Below are 21,168 nucleotides of genomic sequence, written 5' to 3'. Positions count from 1 at the left end.
GCTCCTCTGATGCTCCTCTGATGCTCCTCTGATGCTCCTCTGATGCTCCTCTGATGCTCCTCTGATGCTCCTCTGATGCTCCTCTGATTCTCCTGTGATGCTCCTCTGATGCTCCACTGATGCTCCTCTGATGCTCCTCTGATGCTCCTCTGATGCTCCTCTGATGCTCCTCTGATGTTCCTCTGATGCTCCTCTGATGCTCCTGCTCCTGCTCCTGCTCCTGCTCCTGCTCCTGCTCCTGCTCCTGCTCCTGCTCCTGCTCCTGCTCCTGCTCCTGCTCCTGCTCCTGCTCCTGCTCCTGCTCCTGCTCCTGCTCCTGCTCCTGCTCCTGCTACTGCTCCTGCTCCTGCTCCTGCTCCTGCTCCTGCTCCTGCTCCGGCTCCTGCTCCTGCACCTCTGATGCTCCTGCTCCTGCTCGATGCTCCTCTGATGCACCTCTGATGCTCCTCTGATGCTCCTCTGATGCTCCTCTGATGCTCGTCTGATGCTCCTCTGATGCTCCTCTGATGCTCCTCTGATGCTCCTCTGATGCTCCTCTGATGCTCCTCTGAGGCTCCTCTGATGCTCCTCTGATGCTCCTCTGATGCTCCTCTGATGCTCCTCTGATGCTCCTCTGATACTCCTCTGATGCTCCTCTGATGCTCCTGTGATGCTCCTCTGATGCTCCTCTGCTGCTCCTCTGATGCTCCTCTGATGCTCCTGTGATGCTCCTCTGATGCTCCTCTGCTGCTCCTCTGATGCTCATCTGATGCTCCTCTGATTCTCCTCTGATGCTCCTCTGATGCTCCTCTGATGCTCCTCTGATCCACCTCTGATGCTCCTCTGATGCTCCTCTGATGCTCCTGTGATGCTTCTCTGATTCTCCTGTGATGCTCCTCTGATGCTCCTCTGATGCTCCTCTGATGCTCCTCTGATGTTCCTCTGATGCTCCTCTGATGCTCCTGCTCCTGCTCCTGCTCCTGCTCCTGCTCCTGCTCCTGCTCCTGCTCCTGCTCCTGCTCCTGCTCCTGCTCCTGCTCCTGCTCCTGCTCCTGCCCCTGCTCCTGCTCCTGCTACTGCTCCTGCTCCTGCTCCTGCTCCTGCTCCTGCTCCTGCTCCGGCTCCTGCTCCTGCACCTCTGATGCTCCTGCTCCTGCTCGATGCTCCTCTGATGCACCTCTGATGCTCCTCTGATGCTCCTCTGATGCTCCTCTGATGCTCGTCTGATGCTCCTCTGATGCTCCTCTGATGCTCCTCTGATGCTCCTCTGATGCTCCTCTGATGCTCCTCTGAGGCTCCTCTGATGCTCCTCTGATGCTCCTCTGATGCTCCTCTGATGCTCCTCTGATGCTCCACTGATACTCCTCTGATGCTCCTCTGATGCTCCTGTGATGCTCCTCTGATGCTCCTCTGCTGCTCCTCTGATGCTCATCTGATGCTCCTCTGATTCTCCTCTGATGCTCCTCTGATGCTCCTCTGATGCTCCTCTGATCCACCTCTGATGCTCCTCTGATGCTCCTCTGATGCTCCTGTGATGCTTCTCTGATTCTCCTGTGATGCTCCTCTGATGCTCCTCTGATGCTCCTCTGATGCTCCTCTGATGCTCCTCTGATGCTCCTCTGATGCTCCTCTGATGTTCCTCTGATGCTCCTCTGATGCTCCTGCTCCTGCTCCTGCTCCTGCTCCTGCTCCTGCTCCTGCTCCTGCTCCTGCTCCTGCTCCTGCTCCTGCTCCTGCTCCTGCTCCTGCTCCTGCTCCTGCTCCTGCCCCTGCTCCTGCTCCTGCTACTGCTCCTGCTCCTGCTCCTGCTCCTGCTCCTGCTCCTGCTCCGGCTCCTGCTCCTGCACCTCTGATGCTCCTGCTCCTGCTCGATGCTCCTCTGATGCACCTCTGATGCTCCTCTGATGCTCCTCTGATGCTCCTCTGATGCTCCTATGATGATCCTCTGACGCTCCACTGATGCTCCTCTGATGCTCCTCTGATTCTCCTACTCCTGCTCCTGCTCCTCTGATGCTCCTCTGATGGCCTCTGATGCTCCTGCTCCTGCTCCTGCTCCTGCTCCTGCTCCTGCTCCTCTGATGCTCCTCTGATGCTCCTCTGATGCTCCTCTGATGCTCCTCTGATGCTCCTCTGATGGTCCTCTGATGCTCCTCTGATGCTCCTCTGATCCTCCTCTGATCCTCCTCTGATGCTCCTCTGATGCTCCTCTGATGCTCCTCTGATGCTCCTCTGATCCTCCTCTGATGCTCCTCTGATGCTCCTCTGATGCTCCTCTGATGCTCCTCTGATGCTCCTCTGAGGCTCCTCTGAGGCTCCTCTGAGGCTCCTCTGATGCTCCTCTGATGCTCCACTGATGCTCCTCTGATGCTCCTGTGATGCTCCTCTGATGCTCCTCTGATGCTCCTCTGATGCTCCTGTGATGCTCCTCTGATGCTCCTCTGCTGCTCCTCTGATGCTGATCTGATTCTCCTCTGATGCTCCTCTGATGCTCCTCTGATGCTACTCTGATGCTCCTCTGATGCTCCTCTGATGCTCCTCTGATGCTCCTCTGATGCTCCTCTGATGCTCCTCTGATGCTCCTCTGAGGCTCCTCTGATGCTCCTCTGATGCTCCTCTGATGCTCCTCTGATGCTCCTCTGATGCTCCTCTGATACTCCTCTGATGCTCCTCTGATGCTCCTGTGATGCTCCTCTGATGCTCCTCTGCTGCTCATCTGATGCTCATCTGATGCTCCTCTGATTCTCCTCTGATGCTCCTCTGATGCTCCTCTGATGCTCCTCTGATCCACCTCTGATGCTCATCTGATGCTCCTCTGATGCTCCTCTGATGCTCCTCTGATGCTCCTGTGATGCTCCTCTGATGGTCCTCTGCTGCTCCTCTGATGCTCATCTGATGCTCCTTTGATCCTCCTCTGATGCTCCTCTGATGCTCCTCTGATGCTCCTCTTATGCTCCTCTGATCCTCCTCTGATGCTCATCTGATGCTCCTCTGATGTTCCTCTGATGCTCCTCTGATGCTCCTCTGATGCTACTCTGATGCTACTCTGATGCTCCTCTGATGCTCCTCTGATGCTCCTCTGATGCTCCTCTGATGCTCCTCTGATGCTCCTCTGATGCTCCTCTGATGCTCCTCTGATCCTCCTCTGATGCTCCTCTGATGCTCCTCTGATCTCCTCTGATGCTCCTCTGATGCTCCTCTGATGCTCCTCTGAGGCTCCTCTGATGCTCCTCTGATGCTCCTCTGATGCTCCTCTGATGCTCCTCTGATGCTCCTCTGATGCTCCTCTGATCCTCCTCTGATGCTCCTCTGATGCTCCTCTGATGCTCCTCTGATCCACCTCTGATGCTCCTCTGATGCTCCTCTGATGCTCCTCTGATGCTCCTCTGATGCTCCTCTGATGCTCCTCTGATGCTCCTCTGAGGCTCCTCTGAGGCTCCTCTGATTCTCTTCTGATGCTCCTCTGATGCTCCTCTGATGCTCCTCTGATGCTCCTGTGATGCTCCTGTGATGCTCCTCTGATGCTCCTCTGAGGCTCCTCTGATGCTCCTCTGATGCTCCTCTGATCCTCATCTGATGCTCCTCTGATGCTCCTCTGATGCTCCTCTGATGCTCCTCTGATGCTCCTCTGATGCTCCTCTGATGCTCCTCTGATGCTCCTGCTCCTGCTCCTGCTCCTGCTCCTGCTCCTGCTCCTGCTCCTGCTCCTGCTCCTGCTCCTGCTCCTGCTCCTGCTCCTGCTCCTGCTCCTGCTCCTGCTCCTGCTCCTGCTCATGCTCCTGCTCCTGCTCCTGCTCCTGTTCCTGCTCCTGCTCCTGCTCCTGCTCCTGCACCTCTGATGCTCCTCTGATGCACCTCTGATGCTCCTCTGATGCTCCTCTGATCCTCCTCTGATGCTCCTCTGATGCTCCTCTGATGCTCCTCTGATGCTCCTCTGATGCTCCTCTGATGCTCCTCTGATGCTCCTGCTCCTGCTCCTGCTCCTGCTCCTGCTCCTGCTCCTGCTCCTGCTCCTGCTCCTGCTCCTGCTCCTGCTCCTGCTCCTGCTCCTGCTCCTGCTCCTGCTCCTGCTCCTGCTCCTGCTCCTGCTCCTGCTCCTGCTCCTGTTCCTGCTCCTGCTCCTGCTCCTGCTCCTGCACCTCTGATGCTCCTCTGATGCACCTCTGATGCTCCTCTGATGCTCCTCTGATACTCCTGTGATGCTCCTTAGATGCTCCTCTGATGCTCCTCTGATGCTCCTCTGTTGCTCCTCTGATGCCTCTGTGATGCTTCTCTGATGCTCCTCTGATTCTCCTCTGATGCTCCGCTGATGCTCCTCTGATGCTCCTCTGATGCTCCTCTGATGATCCTCTGATCCTCCTCTGATGCTCCACTGATGCTCCTCTGATGCTCCTGTGATGCTCCTGTGATGCTTCTCTGATTCTCCTCTGATGCTCCTCTGATGCTCCTCTGATGCTCCTCTGATGCTCCTCTGATGCTCCTCTGATGCTCCTCTGATGCTCCTCTGATGCTCCTGCTCCTGCTCCTGCTCCTGCTCCTGCTCCTGCTCCTGCTCCTGCTCCTGCTCCTGCTCCTGCTCCTGCTCCTGCTCCTGCTCCTGCTCCTGCTCCTGCTCCTGCTCCTGCTCCTGCTCCTGCTCCTGCCCCTGCCCCTGCTCCTGCTACTGCTCCTGCTCCTGCTCCTGCTCCTGCTCCTGCTCCTGCTCCGGCTCCTGCTCCTGCACCTCTGATGCTCCTGCTCCTGCTCGATGCTCCTCTGATGCACCTCTGATGCTCCTCTGATGCTCCTCTGATGCTCCTCTGATGCTCCTCAGATGCTCCTCTGATGCACCTCTGATGCTCCTCTGATGCTCCTCTGATGCTCCTCTGATGCTCCTCAGATGCTCCTCTGATGCACCTCTGATGCTCCTCTGATGCTCCTCTGATGCTCCTCTGATGCTCCTCTGTTGCTCCTCTGATGCTCCTCTGATGCTCCTCTGATGCTCCTCTGATGCTCCAATGATGCTCCAATGATGCTCCTCTGATGCTCCTCTGATGCTCCTCTGATGCTCCTCTGATGCTCCTCTGATGCTCCTCTGATGCTCCTCTGATGCTCCTCTGATGCTCCTCTGAGGCTCCTCTGATGCTCCTCTGATGCTCCTCTGATGCTCCTCTGATGCTCCTCTGATGCTCCTCTGAGGCTCCTCTGAGGCTCCTCTGGGGCTCCTCTGATGCTCCTCTGATGCTCCTCTGATGCTCCTCTGATGCTCCTCTGATGCTCCTCTGATGCTCCTCTGATGCTCCTCTGATGCTCCTGCTCCTGCTCCTGCTCCACTGATGCTCCTCTGATACACCTCTGATGCTCCTGCTCCTGCTCCTGCTCCTGCTCCTGCTCATCTGATGCTCCTCTGATGCTCCTGCTCCTGCTCCTGCTCCTGCTCCTGCTCCTGCTCCTGGTCCTGCTCCTCTGATGCTCCTCTGATGCTCCTCTGATGCTCCTCTGATGTTCCTCTGATGCTCCTCTGATGCTCCACTGATGCTCCTCTGATGCTCCTCTGATGCTCCTCTGATGCTCCTCTGATGCTCCTCTGATGCTCCACTGATGCTCTTCTGATGCTCCTCTGATGCTCCTCTGATGCTCCACTGATGCTCTTCTGATGCTCCTCTGATGCTCCTCTGATGCTCCTCTGATGCTCCTCTGATGCTCCTCTGATGCTCCTCTGAGGCTCCTCTGAGGCTCCTCTGAGGCTCCTCTGATGCTCCTCTGATGCTCCTCTGATGCTCCTCTGATGCTCCTCTGATGCTACTCTGAGGCTCCTCTGATGCTCCTCTGATGCTCCTCTGATGCTCCTCTTATGCTCCTCTGATGCTCCTCTGAGGCTCCTCTGATGCTCCTCTGATGCTCCTCTGATGCTCCTCTGATGCTCCTCTGATGCTCCTGTGATGCTCCTCTGATGCTCCTGTGATCCTCCTCTGATGCTCCTCTGATGCTCCTCTGATGCTCCTCTAATCCTCCTCTGATGCTCCTCTGATGCTCCTCTGATGCTCCTCTGATGCTCCTCTGATGCTCCTCTGATGCTCCTCTGATGCTCCTCTGAGGCTCCTCTGAGGCTCCTCTGATTCTCTTCTGATGCTCCTCTGATGCTCCTCTGATGCTCCTCTGATGCTCCTGTGATGCTCCTGTGATGCTCCTCTGATGCTCCTGTGATGCTCCTCTGCTGTTCCTCTGCTGTTCCTCTGCTGTTCCTCTGATGCTCCTCTGATGCTCCTCTGATGCTCCTCTGAGGCTCCTCTGATGCTCCTCTGATGCTCCTCTGATGCTCCTCTGATGCTCCTCTGATGCTCCTCTGATGCTCCTCTGATGCTCCTCTGATGCTCCTCTGATGTTCCTCTGATGCTCCTCTGATGCTCCTCTGATCCTCCTCTGATGCTCCTCTGATGCTCCTCTGATGCTCCTCTGATGCTCCTCTGATGCTCCTCTGATGCTCCTCTGATGCTCCTGCTCCTGCTCCTGCTCCTGCTCCTGCTCCTGCTCCTGCTCCTGCTCCTGCTCCTGCTCCTGCTCCTGCTCCTGCTCCTGCTCCTGCTCCTGCTCCTGCTCCTGCTCCTGCTCCTGCTCCTGCTCCTGCTCCTGTTCCTGCTCCTGCTCCTGCTCCTGCTCCTGCACCTCTGATGCTCCTCTGATGCACCTCTGATGCTCCTCTGATGCTCCTCTGATACTCCTCTGATGCTCCTTAGATGCTCCTCTGATGCTCCTCTGATGCTCCTCTGTTGCTCCTCTGATGCCTCTGTGATGCTCCTCTGATGCTCCTCTGATGCTCCTCTGATGCTCCGCTGATGCTCCTCTGATGCTCCTCTGATGCTCCTCTGATGATCCTCTGATCCTCCTCTGATGCTCCACTGATGCTCCTCTGATGCTCCTCTGATGCTCCTGTGATGCTCCTGTGATGCTTCTCTGATTCTCCTCTGATGCTCCTCTGATGCTCCTCTGATGCTCCTCTGATGCTCCTCTGATGCTCCTCTGATGCTCCTCTGATGTTCCTCTGATGCTCCTCTGATGCTCCTCTGATGCTCCTGCTCCTGCTCCTGCTCCTGCTCCTGCTCCTGCTCCTGCTCCTGCTCCTGCTCCTGCTCCTGCTCCTGCTCCTGTTCCTGCTCCTGCTCCTGCTCCTGCACCTCTGATGCTCCTCTGATGCACCTCTGATACTCCTCTGATGCTCCTCTGATGCTCCTCTGATGCTCCTCCTATGCTCCTCTGATGCTCCTGCTCCTGCTCCTGCTCCTGCTCCTGCTCCTGCTCCTGCTCCTGCTCCTGCTCCTGCTACTGCTCCTGCTCCTGCTCCTGCTCCTGCTCCTGCTCCTGGTCCTGCTCCTGCTCCTCTTCCTGCTCCTGCTCCTGCTCCTGCACCTCTGATGCTCCTCTGATGCACCTCTGATACTCCTCTGATGCTCCTCAGATGCTCCTCTGATGCTCCTCTGATGCTCCTCTGATGCACCTCTGATGCTCCTCTGATGCTCCTCTGATACTCCTCTGATGCTCCTCAGATGCTCCTCTGATGCTCCTCTGATGCTCCTCTGATGCTCCTCTGATGCTCCTCTGATGCACCTCTGATGCTCCTCTGATGCTCCTCTGATACTCCTCTGATGCTCCTCAGATGCTCCTCTGATGCTCCTCTGATGCTCCTCTGATGCTCCTCTGATGCTCCTCTGATGCTCCTCTGATGCTCATGCTCCTACTCCTGCTCCTCTGATGCTCCTCTGATGCTCCTCTGATCCTCCTCTGATGCTCCTCTGATGCTCCTCTGATGCTCCTCTGATGCTCCTCTGATGCTCCTCTGATCCTCCTCTGATGCTCCACTGATGCTCCTCTGATGCTCCACTGATGCTCCTCTGATGCTCCTCTGATGCTCCTCTGATGCTCCTCTGATGCTCATCTGATGCTCCTCTGACGCTCCACTGATGCTCCTCTGATGCTCCTCTGATGGTCCTGCTCCTGCTCCTGCTCCTCTGATGCTCCTCTGATGACCTCTGATGCTCCTGCTCCTGCTCCTGCTCCTGCTCCTGCTCCTGCTCCTCTGATGCTCCTCTGATGCTCCTCTGATGCTCCTCTGATGCTCCTCTGATGCTCCTCTGATGGTCCTCTGATGCTCCTCTGATGCTCCTCTGATCCTCCTCTGATCCTCCTCTGATGCTCCTCTGATGCTCCTCTGATGCTCCTCTGATGCTCCTCTGATGCTCCTCTGATCCTCCTCTGATGCTCCTCTGATGCTCCTCTGATGCTCCTCTGATGCTCCTCTGATGCTCCTCTGAGGCTCCTCTGAGGCTCCTCTGAGGCTCCTCTGATGCTCCTCTGATGCTCCTCTGATGCTCCTCTGATGCTCCTGTGATGCTCCTCTGATGCTCCTCTGATGCTCCTCTGATGCTCCTGTGATGCTCCTCTGATGCTCCTCTGCTGCTCCTCTGATGCTGATCTGATTCTCCTCTGATGCTCCTCTGATGCTCCTCTGATGCTCCTCTGATGCTCGTCTGATGCTCCTCTGATGCTCCTCTGATGCTCCTCTGATGCTCCTCTGATGCTCCTCTGAGGCTCCTCTGATGCTCCTCTGATGCTCCTCTGATGCTCCTCTGATGCTCCTCTGATGCTCCTCTGATACTCCTCTGATGCTCCTCTGATGCTCCTGTGATGCTCCTCTGATGCTCCTCTGCTGCTCCTCTGATGCTCATCTGATGCTCCTCTGATTCTCCTCTGATGCTCCTCTGATGCTCCTCTGATGCTCCTCTGATCCACCTCTGATGCTCCTCTGATGCTCCTCTGATGCTCCTCTGATGCTCCTCTGATGCTCCTCTGATGCTCCTCTGATGCTCCTCTGATCCTCCTCTGAGGCTCCTCTGAGGCTCCTCTGAGGCTCCTCTGATGCTCCTCTGATTCTCCTCTGATGCTCCTCTGATGCTCCTCTGATGCTACTCTGAGGCTCCTCTGATGCTCCTCTGATGCTCCTCTGATGCTCCTCTGATGCTCCTCTGATGCTCCTCTGAGGCTCCTCTGATGCTCCTCTGATGCTCCTCTGATGCTCCTCTGATGCTCCTCTGATGCTCCTGTGATGCTCCTCTGATGCTCCTGTGATCCTCCTCTGATGCTCCTCTGATGCTCCTCTGATGCTCCTCTGATGCTCCTGTGATGCTCCTCTGATGCTCCTGTGATCCTCCTCTGATGCTCCTCTGATGCTCCTCTGATCCTCCTCTGATCCTCCTCTGATGCTCCTCTGATGCTCCTCTGATGCTCCTCTGATGCTCCTGTGATGCTCCTCTGCTGTTCCTCTGCTGTTCCTCTGCTGTTCCTCTGATGCTCCTCTGATGCTCCTCTGATGCTCCTCTGAGGCTCCTCTGATGCTCCTCTGATGCTCCTCTGATGCTCCTCTGATGCTCCTCTGATGCTCCTCTGATGCTCCTCTGATGCTCCTCTGATGCTCCTCTGATGCTCCTCTGATGTTCCTCTGATGCTCCTCTGATGCTCCTCTGATCCTCCTCTGATGCTCCTCTGATGCTCCTCTGATGCTCCTCTGATGCTCCTCTGATGCTCCTCTGATGCTCCTGCTCCTGCTCCTGCTCCTGCTCCTGCTCCTGCTCCTGCTCCTGCTCCTGCTCCTGCTCCTGCTCCTGCTCCTGCTCCTGCTCCTGCTCCTGATCCTGCTCCTGCTCCTGCTCCTGCTCCTGCTCCTGCTCCTGTTCCTGCTCCTGCTCCTGCTCCTGCTCCTGCACCTCTGATGCTCCTCTGATGCACCTCTGATGCTCCTCTGATGCTCCTCTGATACTCCTCTGATGCTCCTTAGATGCTCCTCTGATGCTCCTCTGATGCTCCTCTGTTGCTCCTCTGATGCCTCTGTGATGCTCCTCTGATGCTCCTCTGATGCTCCTCTGATGCTCCGCTGATGCTCCTCTGATGCTCCTCTGATGCTCCTCTGATGATCCTCTGATCCTCCTCTGATGCTCCACTGATGCTCCTCTGATGCTCCTCTGATGCTCCTGTGATGCTCCTGTGATGCTTCTCTGATTCTCCTCTGATGCTCCTCTGATGCTCCTCTGATGCTCCTCTGATGCTCCTCTGATGCTCCTCTGATGCTCCTCTGATGTTCCTCTGATGCTCCTCTGATGCTCCTCTGATGCTCCTGCTCCTGCTCCTGCTCCTGCTCCTGCTCCTGCTCCTGCTCCTGCTCCTGCTCCTGCTCCTGCTCCTGCTCCTGTTCCTGCTCCTGCTCCTGCTCCTGCACCTCTGATGCTCCTCTGATGCACCTCTGATACTCCTCTGATGCTCCTCTGATGCTCCTCTGATGCTCCTCCAATGCTCCTCTGATGCTCCTGCTCCTGCTCCTGCTCCTGCTCCTGCTCCTGCTCCTGCTCCTGCTCCTGCTCCTGCTACTGCTCCTGCTCCTGCTCCTGCTCCTGCTCCTGCTCCTGGTCCTGCTCCTGCTCCTCTTCCTGCTCCTGCTCCTGCTCCTCTGATGCTCCTCTGATGCACCTCTGATACTCCTCTGATGCTCCTCAGATGCTCCTCTGATGCTCCTCTGATGCTCCTCTGATGCTCCTCTGATGCTCCTCTGATGCACCTCTGATGCTCCTCTGATGCTCCTCTGATACTCCTCTGATGCTCCTCAGATGCTCCTCTGATGCTCCTCTGATGCTCCTCTGATGCTCCTCTGATGCTCCTCTGATGTTCCTCTGATGCTCATGCTCCTACTCCTGCTCCTCTGATGCTCCTCTGATGCTCCTCTGATCCTCCTCTGATGCTCCTCTGATGCTCCTCTGATGCTCCTCTGATGCTCCTCTGATGCTCCTCTGAGGCTCCTCTGATGCTCCTCTGATGCTCCTCTGATGCTCCTCTGATGCTCCTCTGATGCTCCTCTGATGTTCCTCTGATGCTCCTCTGATGCTCCTCTGATGCTCCTCTGATGCTCCTCTGATCCTCCTCTGATGCTCCACTGATGCTCCTCTGATGCTCCACTGATGCTCCTCTGATGCTCCTCTGATGCTCCTCTGATGCTCCTCTGATGCTCATCTGATGCTCCTCTGACGCTCCACTGATGCTCCTCTGATGCTCCTCTGATGCTCCTGCTCCTGCTCCTGCTCCTCTGATGCTCCTCTGATGACCTCTGATGCTCCTGCTCCTGCTCCTGCTCCTGCTCCTGCTCCTGCTCCTCTGATGCTCCTCTGATGCTCCTCTGATGCTCCTCTGATGCTCCTCTGATGCTCCTCTGATGGTCCTCTGATGCTCCTCTGATGCTCCTCTGATCCTCCTCTGATCCTCCTCTGATGCTCCTCTGATGCTCCTCTGATGCTCCTCTGATGCTCCTCTGATGCTCCTCTGATCCTCCTCTGATGCTCCTCTGATGCTCCTCTGATGCTCCTCTGATGCTCCTCTGATACTCCTCTGAGGCTCCTCTGAGGCTCCTCTGAGGCTCCTCTGATGCTCCTCTGATGCTCCTCTGATGCTCCTCTGATGCTCCTGTGATGCTCCTCTGATGCTCCTCTCATGCTCCTCTGATGCTCCTGTGATGCTCCTCTGATGCTCCTCTGCTGCTCCTCTGATGCTGATCTGATTCTCCTCTGATGCTCCTCTGATGCTCCTCTGATGCTCCTCTGATGCTCGTCTGATGCTCCTCTGATGCTCCTCTGATGCTCCTCTGATGCTCCTCTGATGCTCCTCTGATGCTCCTCTGAGGCTCCTCTGATGCTCCTCTGATGCTCCTCTGATGCTCCTCTGATGCTCCTCTGATGCTCCTCTGATACTCCTCTGATGCTCCTCTGATGCTCCTGTGATGCTCCTCTGATGCTCCTCTGCTGCTCCTCTGATGCTCATCTGATGCTCCTCTGATTCTCCTCTGATGCTCCTCTGATGCTCCTCTGATGCTCCTCTGATCCACCTCTGATGCTCCTCTGATGCTCCTCTGATGCTCCTCTGATGCTCCTCTGATGCTCCTGTGATGCTCCTCTGATGCTCCTCTGCTGCTCCTCTGATGCTCATCTGATGCTCCTCTGATTCTCCTCTGATGCTCCTCTGATGCTCCTCTGATGCTCCTCTTATGCTGCTCTGATCCTCCTCTGATGCTCATCTGATGCTCCTCTGATGCTCCTCTGATGCTCCTCTGATGCTCCTCTGATGCTACTCTGATGCTACTCTGATGCTCCTCTGATGCTCCTCTGATGCTCCTCTGATGCTCCTCTGATGCTCCTCTGATGCTCCTCTGATCCTCCTCTGATGCTCCTCTGATGCTCCTCTGATGCTCCTCTGATGCTCCTCTGATGCTCCTCTGAGGCTCCTCTGATGCTCCTCTGATGCTCCTCTGATGCTCCTCTGATGCTCCTCTGATGCTCCTCTGATGCTCCTCTGATGCTCCTCTGATCCTCCTCTGTTGCTCCTCTGATGCTCCTCTGATGCTCCTCTGATCCTCCTCTGATGCTCCTCTGATGCTCCTCTGATCCTCCTCTGATGCTCCTCTGATGCTCCTCTGATGCTCCTCTGAGGCTCCTCTGAGGCTCCTCTGATTCTCTTCTGATGCTCCTCTGATGCTCCTCTGATGCTCCTCTGATGCTCCTGTGATGCTCCTCTGCTGTTCCTCTGCTGTTCATCTGATGCTCCTCTGATGCTCCTCTGATGCTCCTCTGAGGCTCCTCTGATGCTCCTCTGATCCTCATCTGATGCTCCTCTGATGCTCCTCTGATGCTCCTCTGATGCTCCTCTGATGCTCCTCTGATGCTCCTCTGATGCTCCTCTGATCCTCCTCTGATGCTCCTCTGATGCTCCTCTGATGCTCCTCTGATGCTCCTCTGATGCTCCTCTGATGCTCCTCTGATCCTCCTCTGATGCTCCTCTGATGCTCCTCTGATGCTCCTCTGATGCTCCTCTGATGCTCCTCTGATGCTCCTCTGAGGCTCCTCTGAGGCTCCTCTGATTCTCTTCTGATGCTCCTCTGATGCTCCTGTGATGCTCCTCTGATGCTCCTGTGATGCTCCTCTGCTGTTCCTCTGCTGTTCCTCTGATGCTCCTCTGATGCTCCTCTGATGCTCCTCTGAGGCTCCTCTGATGCTCCTCTGATCCTCATCTGATGCTCCTCTGATGCTCCTCTGATGCTCCTCTGATGCTCCTCTGATGCTCCTCTGATGCTCCTCTGATGCTCCTCTAAACCTCCTCTGATGCTCCTCTGATGCTCCTCTGATGCTCCTCTGATGCTCCTCTGATGTTCCTCTGAGGCTCCTCTGAGGCTCCTCTGAGGCTCCTCTGATGCTCCTCTGATGCTCCTCTGATGCTCCTCTGATGCTCCTGTGATGCTCCTCTGATGCTCCTCTGATGCTCCTCTGATGCTCCTGTGATGCTCCTCTGATGCTCCTCTGCTGCTCCTCTGATGCTGATCTGATTCTCCTCTGATGCTCCTCTGATGCTCCTCTGATGCTCCTCTGATGCTCGTCTGATGCTCCTCTGATGCTCCTCTGATGCTCCTCTGATGCTCCTCTGATGCTCCTCTGATGCTCCTCTGAGGCTCCTCTGATGCTCCTCTGATGCTCCTCAGATGCTCCTCTGATGCTCCTCTGATGCTCCTCTGATACTCCTCTGATGCTCCTCTGATGCTCCTGTGATGCTCCTCTGATGCTCCTCTGCTGCTCCTCTGATGCTCATCTGATGCTCCTCTGATTCTCCTCTGATGCTCCTCTGATGCTCCTCTGATGCTCCTCTGATCCACCTCTGATGCTCCTCTGATGCTCCTCTGATGCTCCTCTGATGCTCCTCTGATGCTCCTGTGATGCTCCTCTGATGCTCCTCTGCTGCTCCTCTGATGCTCATCTGATGCTCCTCTGATTCTCCTCTGATGCTCCTCTGATGCTCCTCTGATGCTCCTCTTATGCTCCTCTGATCCTCCTCTGATGCTCATCTGATGCTCCTCTGATGCTCCTCTGATGCTCCTCTGATGCTCCTCTGATGCTACTCTGATGCTACTCTGATGCTCCTCTGATGCTCCTCTGATGCTCCTCTGATGCTCCTCTGATGCTCCTCTGATGCTCCTCTGATCCTCCTCTGATGCTCCTCTGATGCTCCTCTGATGCTCCTCTGATGCTCCTCTGATGCTCCTCTGAGGCTCCTCTGATGCTCCTCTGATGCTCCTCTGATGCTCCTCTGATGCTCCTCTGATGCTCCTCTGATGCTCCTCTGATGCTCCTCTGATCCTCCTCTGATGCTCCTCTGATGCTCCTCTGATGCTCCTCTGATCCTCCTCTGATGCTCCTCTGATGCTCCTCTGATGCTCCTCTGATGCTCCTCTGAGGCTCCTCTGAGGCTCCTCTGAGGCTCCTCTGATTCTCTTCTGATGCTCCTCTGATGCTCCTCTGATGCTCCTCTGATGCTCCTGTGATGCTCCTGTGATGCTCCTCTGATGCTCCTGTGATGCTCCTCTGCTGTTCCTCTGCTGTTCCTCTGATGCTCCTCTGATGCTCCTCTGATGCTCCTCTGAGGCTCCTCTGATGCTCCTCTGATGCTCCTCTGATCCTCATCTGATGCTCCTCTGATGCTCCTCTGATGCTCCTCTGATGCTCCTCTGATGCTCCTCTGATGCTCCTCTGATGCTCCTCTGATGCTCCTCTGATGCTCCTCTGATCCTCCTCTGATGCTCCTCTGATGCTCCTCTGATGCTCCTCTGATGCTCCTCTGATGCTCCTCTGATGCTCCTCTGATGCTCCTGCTCCTGCTCCTGCTCCTGCTCCTGCTCCTGCTCCTGCTCCTGCTCCTGCTCCTGCTCCTGCTCCTGCTCCTGCTCCTGCTCCTGCTCCTGCTCCTGCTCCTGCTCCTGCTCCTGCTCCTGTTCCTGCTCCTGCTCCTGCTCCTGCTCCTACCCCTGCTCCTGCACCTCTGATGCACCTCTGATGCACCTCTGATGCTCCTCTGATGCTCCTCTGATACTCCTCTGATGCTCCTTAGATGCTCCTCTGATGCTCCTCTGATGCTCCTCTGTTGCTCCTCTGATGCCTCTGTGATGCTCCTCTGATGCTCCTCTGATTCTCCTCTGATGCTCCGCTGATGCTCCTCTGATGCTCCTCTGATGCTCCTCTGATGATCCTCTGATCCTCCTCTGATGCTCCACTGATGCTCCTCTGATGCTCCTGTGATGCTCCTGTGATGCTTCTCTGATTCTCCTCTGATGCTCCTCTGATGCTCCTCTGATGCTCCTCTGATGCTCCTCTGATGCTCCTCTGATGCTCCTCTGATGCTCCTCTGATGTTCCTCTGATGCTCCTCTGATGCTCCTCTGATGCTCCTGCTCCTGCTCCTGCTCCTGCTCCTGCTCCTGCTCCTGCTCCTGCTCCTGCTCCTGCTCCTGCTCCTGCTCCTGCTCCTGCTCCTGCTCCTGCTCCTGCTCCTGCTCCTGCTCCTGCTCCTGCTCCTGCTCCTGCCCCTGCCCCTGCTCCTGCTACTGCTCCTGCTCCTGCTCCTGCTCCTGCTCCTGCTCCTGCTCCGGCTCCTGCTCCTGCACCTCTGATGCTCCTGCACCTGCTCGATGCTCCTCTGATGCACCTCTGATGCTCCTCTGATGCTCCTCTGATGCTCCTCTGATGCTCCTCAGATGCTCCTCTGATGCACCTCTGATGCTCCTCTGATGCTCCTCTGATGCTCCTCTGATGCTCCTCAAATGCTCCTCTGATGCACCTCTGATTCTCCTCTGATGCTCCTCTGATGCTCCTCTGATGCTCCTCTGTTGCTCCTCTGATGCTCCTCTGATGCTCCTCTGATGCTCCTCTGATGCTCCAATGATGCTCCAATGATGCTCCTCTGATGCTCCTGTGATGCTCCTCTGATGATCCTCTGATGCTCCTCTGATGCTCCTCTGATGCTCCTCTGATGCTCCTCTGATGCTCCTCTGATGCTCCTCTGATGATCCTCTGATGCTCCTCTGAGGCTCCTCTGATGCTCCTCTGATGCTCCTCTGATGCTCCTCTGATGCTCCTCTGATGCTCCTCTGAGGCTCCTCTGAGGCTCCTCTGGGGCTCCTCTGATGCTCCTCTGATGCTCCTCTGATGCTCCTCTGATGCTCCTCTGATGCTCCTCTGATGCTCCTGCTCCTGCTCCTGCTCCACTGATGCTCCTCTGATACTCCTCTGATGCTCCTGCTCCTGCTCCTGCTCCGGCTCCTGCTCATCTGATGCTCCTCTGATGCTCCTGCTCCTGCTCCTGCTCCTGCTCCTGCTCCTGCTCCTGCTCCTGCTCCTGCTCCTGCTCCTGCTCCTGCTCCTGCTCCTGCTCCTGCTCCTGCTCCTCTGATGCTCCTCTGATGCTCCTCTGATGCTCCTCTGATGTTCCTCTGATGCTCATCTGATGCTCCACTGATGCTCCTCTGATGCTCCTCTGATGCTCCTCTGATCCTCCTCTGATGCTCCTCTGATGCTCCTCTGCTGTTCCTCTGCTGTTCCTCTGATGCTCCTCTGATGCTCCTCTGATGCTCCTCTGAGGCTCCTCTGATGCTCCTCTGATGCTCCTCTGATCCTCATCTGATGCTCCTCTGATGCTCCTCTGATGCTCCTCTGATGCTCCTCTGATGCTCCTCTGATGCTCCTCTGATGCTCCTCTGATGATCCTCTGATGCTCCTCTGATCCTCCTCTGATGCTCCTCTGATGCTCCTCTGATGCTCCTCTGATGCTCCTCTGATGCTCCTCTGATGCTCCTCTGATGCTCCTCTGATGCTCCTGCTCCTGCTCCTACTCCTGCTCCTGATCCTGCTCCTGCTCCTGCTCCTGCTCCTGCTCCTGCTCCTGCTCCTGCTCCTGCTCCTGCTCCTGCTCCTGCTCCTGCTCCTGCTCCTGCTCCTGCTCCTGCTCCTGCTCCTGTTCCTGCTCCTGCACCTGCTCCTGCTCCTGCACCTCTGATGCTCCTCTGATGCACCTCTGATGCTCCTCTGATGCTCCTCTGATACTCCTCTGATGCTCCTTAGATGCTCCTCTGATGCTCCTCTGATGCTCCTCTGTTGCTCCTCTGATGCCTCTGTGATGCTCCTCTGATGCTCCTCTGATGCTCCTCTGATTCTCCTCTGATGCTCCGCTGATACTCCTCTGATGCTCCTCTGATGCTCCTCTGATGATCCTCTGATCCTCCTCTGATGCTCCACTGATGCTCCTCTGATGCTCCTGTGATGCTCCTGTGATGCTTCTCTGATTCTCCTGTGATGCTCCTCTGATGCTCCTCTGATGCTCCTCTGATGCTCCTCTGATGCTCCTCTGATGCTCCTCTGATGCTCCTCTGATGTTCCTCTGATGCTCCTCTGATGCTCCTGCTCCTGCTCCTGCTCCTGCTCCTGCTCCTGCTCCTGCTCCTGCTCCTGCTCCTGCTCCTGCTCCTGCTCCTGCTCCTGCTCCTGCTCCTGCTCCTGCTCCTGCCCCTGCTCCTGCTCCTGCTACTGCTCCTGCTCCTGCTCCTGCTCCTGCTCCTGCTCCTGCTCCGGCTCCTGCTCCTGCACCTCTGATGCTCCTGCTCCTGCTCCTGCTCCTGCTCCTGCTCATCTGATGCTCCTCTGATGCTCCTGCTCCTGCTCCTGCGCCTGCTCCTGCTCCTGCTCCTGCTCCTGCTCCTGCTCCTGCTCCTGCTCCTGCTCCTGCTCCTGCTCCTGCTCCTCTGATGCTCCTCTGATGCTCCTCTGATGCTCCTCTGATGTTCCTCTGATGCTCCTCTGATGCTCCACTGATGCTCCTCTGATGCTCCTCTGATGCTCCTCTGATGCTCCTCTGATGCTCCTCTGATGCTCCTCTGATGCTCCTCTGTTGCTCCTCTGATGCTCCCCTGATGCTCCTCTGATGCTCCTCTGATGCTCCACTGATGCTCCTCTGATGCTCCTCTGATGCTCCTCTGATGCTCCTCTGATGCTCCTCTGATGCTCCTCTGAGGCTCCTCTGAGGCTCCTCTGAGTCTCCTCTGAGGCTCCTCTGAGGCTCCTCTGATGCTCCTCTGATGCTCCTCTGATGCTCCTCTGAGGCTCCTCTGATGCTCCTCTGATGCTCCTCTGATGCTCCTCTGATGCTCCTCTGATGCTCCTCTGATGCTCCTCTGATGCTCCTCTGATGCTCCTCTGATGCTCCTCTGATCCTCCTCTGATGCTCCTCTGATGCTCCTCTGATGCTCATCTGATGCTCCTCTGATACTCCTCTGATGCTCCTCTGAGGCTCCTCTGATGCTCCTCTGATGCTACTCTGATGCTCCTCTGATTCTCCTCTGATGCTCCTCTGATGCTCCTGTGATCCTCCTCTGATGCTCCTGTGCTGCTCCTCTGATGCTCCTCTGATGCTCCTCTGATGCTCCTCTGATGCTCCTCTGAGGCTCCTCTGATGCTCCTCTGATGCTCCTCTGATCCTCCTCTGATGCTCCTCTGATGCTCCTCTGATGATCCTCTGATGCTTCTCTGATGCTCCTCTGATGCTCCTCTGATGCTCCTATGATGCTCCTCTGATGCTCCTCTGATGCTCCTCTGATGCTCCTCTGATCCTCCTCTGATGCTCCTCTGATGCTCCTCTGATGCTCCTCTGATGCTCCTCTGATGCTCCTCTGATGGTCCTCTGATGCTCCTCCTATGCTCCTCTGATGCTCCTGCTCCTGCTCCTGCTCCTGCTCCTGCTCCTGCTCCTGCTCCTGCTCCTGCTCCTGCTCCTGCTCCTGCTCCTGCTCCTGCTCCTTCTCCTGCTCCTGCTCCTGCTCCTGCTCCTGCTCCTGCTCCTGCTCCTGTTACTGCTCCTGCTCCTGCTCCTGCACCTCTGATGCTCCTCTGATGCACCTCTGATGCTCCTCTGATGCTCCTCTGATACTCCTCTGATGCTCCTCAGATGCTCCTCTGATGCTCCTCTGATGCTCCTCTGATGCTCCTCTGATACTCCTCTGATGCTCCTCAGATGCTCCTCTGATGCTCCTCTGATGCTCCTCTGATGCTCCTCTGATGCTCCTCTGATGCACCTCTGATGCTCCTCTGATGCTCCTCTGATGCTCCTCTGATGGTCCTCTGATGCTCCTCCTATGCTCCTCTGATGCTCCTGCTCCTGCTCCTGCTCCTGCTCATGCTCCTGCTCCTGCTCCTGCTCCTGCTCCTGCTCCTGCTCCTGCTCCTGCTCCTGCTCCTGCTCCTTCTCCTGCTCCTGCTCCTGCTCCTGCTCCTGCTCCTGCTCCTCCTCCTGTTACTGCTCCTGCTCCTGCTCCTGCACCTCTGATGCTCCTCTGATGCACCTCTGATGCTCCTCTGATGCTCCTCTGATACTCCTCTGATGCTCCTCAGATGCTCCTCTGATGCTCCTCTGATGCTCCTCTGAGGCTCCTCTGATGCTCCTCTGATGCTCCTCTGATGCTCCTCTGATGCTCCTCTGATGCTCCTCTGATGCTCCTCTGATGCTCCTCTGATGCTCCTCTGATGCTCCTCTGATCCTCCTCTGATGCTCCTCTGATGCTCCTCTGATGCTCATCTGATGCTCCTCTGATACTCCTCTGATGCTCCTCTGAGGCTACTCTGATGCTCCTCTGATGCTACTCTGATGCTCCTCTGATTCTCCTCTGATGCTCCTCTGATGCTCCTGTGATCCTCCTCTGATGCTCCTGTGCTGCTCCTCTGATGCTCCTCTGATGCTCCTCTGATGCTCCTCTGATGCTCCTCTGAGGCTCCTCTGATGCTCCTCTGATGCTCCTCTGATCCTCCTCTGATGCTCCTCTGATGCTCCTCTGATGATCCTCTGATGCTTCTCTGATGCTCCTCTGATGCTCCTCTGATGCTCCTATGATGCTCCTCTGATGCTCCTCTGATGCTCCTCTGATGCTCCTCTGATCCTCCTCTGATGCTCCTCTGATGCTCCTCTGATGCTCCTCTGATGCTCCTCTGATGCTCCTCTGATGGTCCTCTGATGCTCCTCCTATGCTCCTCTGATGCTCCTGCTCCTGCTCCTGCTCCTGCTCCTTCTCCTGCTCCTGCTCCTGCTCCTGCTCCTGCTCCTGCTCCTTCTCCTGCTCCTGCTCCTGCTCCTGCTCCTGCTCCTGCTCCTGCTCCTGTTACTGCTCCTGCTCCTGTTACTGCTCCTGCTCCTGCTCCTGCACCTCTGATGCACCTCTGATGCTCCTCTGATGCTCCTCTGATACTCCTCTGATGCTCCTCAGATGCTCCTCTGATGCTCCTCTGATGCTCCTCTGATGCTCCTCTGATACTCCTCTGATGCTCCTCAGATGCTCCTCTGATGCTCCTCTGATGCTCCTCTGATGCTCCTCTGATGCTCCTCTGATGCACCTCTGATGCTCCTCTGATGCTCCTCTGATGCTCCTCTGATGGTCCTCTGATGCTCCTCCTATGCTCCTCTGATGCTCCTCTGATGCTCCTGCTCCTGCTCCTGCTCCTGCTCATGCTCCTGCTCCTGCTCCTGCTCCTGCTCCTGCTCCTGCTCCTGCTCCTGCTCCTGCTCCTGCTCCTTCTCCTGCTCCTGCTCCTGCTCCTGCTCCTGCTCCTGCTCCTCCTCCTGTTACTGCTCCTGCTCCTGCTCCTGCACCTCTGATGCTCCTCTGATGCACCTCTGATGCTCCTCTGATACTCCTCTGATACTCCTCTGATGCTCCTCAGATGCTCCTCTGATGCTCCTCTGATGCTCCTCTGATGCTCCTCTGATGCTCCTCTGATGCACCTCTGATGCTCCTCTGATGCACCTCTGATGCTCCTCTGATGCTCCTCTGATACTCCTCTGATGCTCCTCAGATGCTCCTCTGATGCTCCTTTGATACTCCTCTGATGCTCCTCTGATGCTCCTCTGATGCTCCTCTGATGCTCCTCTGATGCTCCTCTGATGCTCCTCTGATTCTCCTCTGATGCTCAAGCTCCTACTCCTGCTCCTCTGATGCTCCTCTGATGCTCCTCTGATCCTCCTCTGATGCTCCTCTGATGCTCCTCTGATGCTCCTCTGATGCTCCTCTGATGCTCCTCTGATGCTCCTCTGATGCTCCTCTGATGCTCCTCTGATCCTCCTCTGATGCTCCTCTGACGCTCCTCTGATGCTCCGCTGATGCTCCTCTGATGCTCCTCTGATGCTCCTCTGATGCTCCTCTGATGCTCCTCTGATCCTCCTCTGATGCTCCACTGATGCTCCTCTGATGCTCCTGCTCCTGCTCCTGCTCCTGCTCCTGCTCCTGCTCCTGCTCCTGCTCCTGCTCCTCTGATGCACCTCTGATGCTCCT

Source organism: Narcine bancroftii, chromosome 8 (genome assembly GCF_036971445.1).
Source record: "Narcine bancroftii isolate sNarBan1 chromosome 8, sNarBan1.hap1, whole genome shotgun sequence".
Taxonomy (NCBI): domain Eukaryota; kingdom Metazoa; phylum Chordata; class Chondrichthyes; order Torpediniformes; family Narcinidae; genus Narcine; species Narcine bancroftii.
The sequence above is the reverse complement of the archived record's forward strand: the minus strand, read 5'-3'. Positions refer to the sequence as shown.